Below are 4,268 nucleotides of genomic sequence, written 5' to 3'. Positions count from 1 at the left end.
TCTCTCCACTAGCCAGGAGTGCTTCAATGAGCGCCTGAACCGTGCGCGCCAGGTGGTGGAGCGCTCATTTGGCCGCCTGAAGGGACACTGGAGATGTCTCCTGACCCGCCTGGATGCGGGCCCCAACAACATCCCCCAGATTGTGGGTGCCTGCTGCGCCCTGCACAATTTGGTGGAGAGCAAGGGGGAGACCTTTTTCCAGGGCTGGGCTGCGGAGGCCAGCAGGGCACACGTCCAGCCACCTGCTGCCCCCAGTCGGCAGGTGGACCCCGAGGGGACCCGGGTCCGGGAGGCCCTGCAGGCCCACTTCGATGAACAGGCAGCGGGGTGAACTCTGCCCAGGCCCCCTACTGCCCGCCCCTTCCTCCCCCACACTCCTGCCCCAACACCCACACCATGGAGCACCGCCCCCCCCCGCCCCACTTGTCCTGGAAAAATGACAGCACGCACTTGTGGCTGAACGTAAACTTTTGTTTTTCTTTCCGAAACGTTTTTTTTTTTACGTAAATAAATATGTGAACCACAAACAGAAAACTCGGTACAAACATTCAACAAAAGCAATATGTACAAAAATAAAACAATACAAAGAAACAACTGTCTGCCATAATAAAAAGAAAACCAGGGAGGATAAAGGGGAGAACTATTCACATGGGGGGGACGTGGCAAACGGGGGGCCGAAAAAACAGGGTCCAACTATATACAAGGGGGGGGGCCACGTCCCTGGCCCCTCGACCCTATAGCCCGGCATTGGGCGTGCCCGGCCGGGAGCCCCGCCGCGCTCGCAGCCTGGTCCGTGGCTGGGTGGGAGCGGGATGGACCGGAAGGTATGGTGGACGGCGAGTGTCAGGTGGCTCCAGGGGTCCCTCGGCGCTCCGGCCCTCGCCGGTGGGTGGCGGGGCGACGGCGGACAGGACGGCGACGGGCGGAGCAGCTGGTGGTGGGGCTGCAGGAGTAGGCAGGGCGGGCGATGTTTCGGCCAGCGCGGCATGGGGGGCCAGGTAGTCCACCAGGAGATTAAATGTGTCCATGTAGGCCCCCCATGCCTCCTGGCGCCAGGCCAGTGCCCGCTCCTGCAGCTGGAGGTGCTGCTCCGTGACCTCCAGCTGCCGACGGTGGATGGCCAGCAGCTGGGGGTCCGTCGCCGTCGGCGGTTGGAGGCGCGGGGTCCGCCGTATAGCCCGCCGTGGGGCTGGTCGGTCCTCGGCCGAGGGGCTGCCCTGGAGCGATGGTACCGGAGGGCTCTCCGGGACGACTGACGCCTTGCCAGCGCTCTCTTCTGGTCCTTCTGATGGTGCAGGTGCAGGACACAGGAGAGGAGGGGGGGAAGAAGAATGGAGACAGGCGTTAGTGTGGGCCCCGAGCCGTGGCCTTTGTCCCCTCCGCCCTGTGCTGCAGGTTCCCCATCCCCGTCCCCGGGAGATGCTGCTGTGATGGATTGGGTTCAGGGGTCCCCCTGCCCTGCAGCCCGTCCCCTGGTGGGAGCGACTCTCACTTCAGCCCGCAGGGTCTGAGAGCAGGAGAGGTTTCTTAGGCCACAGCTGGCCAGTTTCTGGCAGGAGTGACAGCACCAGCTGTCGGAAGAGACAGTCCTTCCAACCCGTTGTGGGGAGAAGACCCCAAGGGGGGCCCCTCGGAGATGCAGCTTTCCCCCTCCTCAGGCTGGCTGCCTTCCAGCTCTCCCTTCCCCTAGCCTCTACCTGTGGCCCCCGCCCTCGCCCCCCAATTCCAAGCCAGCTCGGCTCCTCCCTCCTGTTTGTTCAGGGCAGAGGTGTCACCTGCCAGCTGTAGCGCCAGGATCCTCCTTTGCCCCTGGGAGCTCTTCGGCTCTTGTGGCTCATATGTAGCCTGAGTCTCCCTTTGGCACTCCCCCGACTCCATCACATGCTGCTGCTGCTGCGGGGTGTCCCACCCCCTCCTCCTTGGGGCCCCTCGAGGTTCCGCTCCCCCCTGGCCCGGGGATGGGGCATGGCACTGTCATGCAGGGTGGGCGGGGGCAGGGGCTGATGGCTGCGGTGCTGTGAGGGCCGTGGCCCTGATGTCCTTGGGGCCATGGCCATTTGAGCATGTGGGGGGTCCTGGACACATATCTCTTATCCCTGCCCCTCAAGCCCAGGGGTGTCCACCAGAGGGGGGTACCTACCTGTCGGTCCGCTCCCACGGTCCGGAGATCCCCAGGGGTCGGAGGCCCTGCTGCTGCTCCGGGATGGCAGGAGGAGGATCTGCAGGCTGGATTCTGCGGAGGAGGAGCCCCCCTCCTCCTCCTTCTCCTCCTCCTGCCGCGATGTCCCGGGGGTGGCCTCCAAGGGGGGCCCCCAGGGTGCGGGGCTTGCCTCCAGGGCGGACTCCGGCTGCAGGGCCTTCTGGGGCTCGTCAGCCGAGGTGTCAAGGGTGGCCAGAGGGGAGGAGGTGTGCCGGGAGCCCAGGATGTCCCTGAGCTCCCTGTAAAAGGGGCAAGTGACGGGGGCGGCCCCAGATAGGCTGGCCGCATCCCGGGCCCAGGAGTAACCCTGCCGCAGCTCCTTGACCTTACTCCTGACGTGGTCAGGAGTGCGGGCAGGGTGACCCCGGGCAGCCAGGCCGTCGGCCAGCCAAGCGAACGCATCCGTGTTCCACCTCTTGCTCCCCATTACCTGGAGCACCTCCTCCTCTCTCCAGAGCCCCAGCAGGTCCCGCAGCTCGGCCTCCGTCCAGGAGGGGCCCCGCTGCCGCTTCCCAGCCTGGCTGCCCTTCTGGCTGGGCTGGCTGCTCTGGCTTCCCTTGCGGGGGGTCCCCTGGGGGCGCTGGGGGGCTGCCAGGCAGCCAACATATGTCTGTGGGGCTGAGGGTGGTGCAGGCTGGCCGCATGTGCAGGCTGCAGCCTGCACATTCCCTCAGCTTCCTGCAGAGGAAGGGAGGGGGAGGGGACCTTTAAGGGGCCGCTCCACGCGGCCACCAGTGAGCTGAGGGGCTGGAGAGAGCGTCTCTCAACCCCCCAGCTGATGGCCGCCATGGAGGACCCGGCAATTTCGACGTTGCAGGACGCAGATCATCTACACAGTCCCTACTTCGACGTTGAACGTCGAAGTAGGGCGCTATTCTGATCCCCTCATGAGGTTAGGGACTTCGACTTCTCGCCGCCTAACGTCGAAGTTAACTTTGAAATAGCGCCCGACGCGCGTAGCCGCAACGGGCGCTATTTCGAAGTTAGTGCCGCTACTTCAAAGTAGCCTGCACATGTAGACACAGCTGAAGTGGGTTATAGATCACAACTGCATCTATGAAATGTTGCTGTTCAGATTCCATATGTCTTCATGAGAGATTCTCTCTTATAGATCATAAACAAAGGTGTTAAATAAGCGCCAGCCTTATGGTGTTCTTTTGAGGTTCCCTCTTAGAAGCTCCCTCTAACTTAGCGCAGTCATCAATCATTGTTCTTTGCTTTCAGCCCTCCCATCTGTTTTCAATCTATGCTCTTTAGCAATATTTAGGAACACAAAATAGCATATATGTTAAGATTCCCATTCGTATCAACAGAAGTTAAGTCCAGATCCATTACATTATGAAAAGCATGTTATACTATATGAACAGTATTATACTTCTTTAATGTTACTACTTTTTAAAAAAAGACATTGCATTCAGTTTAAAAGGTCTATTGTGTAATTATAATTATGATGTCTATTGACATGGTTGCACAGCTCCCATGCAGCATATTTGTACAAGCACAATAGGGCTGTGTCTACACTTGGCCAAAATTTCAAAATGGCCATTCTAATGGCCAAATTAGAGAATGCTAATTAGGCACTGAAATGAATATTCAGTGCCTCATTAGCATGCTGTTGGCTGCAGCACTTCGAAAGTGCCACGTTTCGTTCCCACACGGCTTGTCTACACAGGGTCCTTTTCGAAAGGACCGCACAAATGTTGAAATCTCCTTATTCCTATCAGCAGATATTCATTTCAGCACCTCCTTAGTATTCTCCAATTTGGCCATTAGCATGGCCCTTTCTTCAACATATTTTGAAGCAGGAGCTTTTAATGTTTGTACAGTGCCTTGAATATTTAAAATGTGAACAAGAGCAAATCTATTAATTTCTGTTGAGTTATGCCTACCCATATGAATTATGAAACTTGCCTAATATTGTATTTTACTATTTTCACTAAAGGTTGGTGAAGTCATATTTGATTCCCTCCCTTGCCTTCCTTCTTTTCAACAAATTTTAAGGTAAAAAAAATAAAATAACAACAACAACAACATATCTATCCTGGGTTTGAAGTTTCCCTATGCTAGA

This window comes from Carettochelys insculpta, chromosome 1 (assembly GCF_033958435.1).
Source record: "Carettochelys insculpta isolate YL-2023 chromosome 1, ASM3395843v1, whole genome shotgun sequence".
Taxonomy (NCBI): Eukaryota; Metazoa; Chordata; order Testudines; family Carettochelyidae; genus Carettochelys; species Carettochelys insculpta.
The sequence above is the reverse complement of the archived record's forward strand: the minus strand, read 5'-3'. Positions refer to the sequence as shown.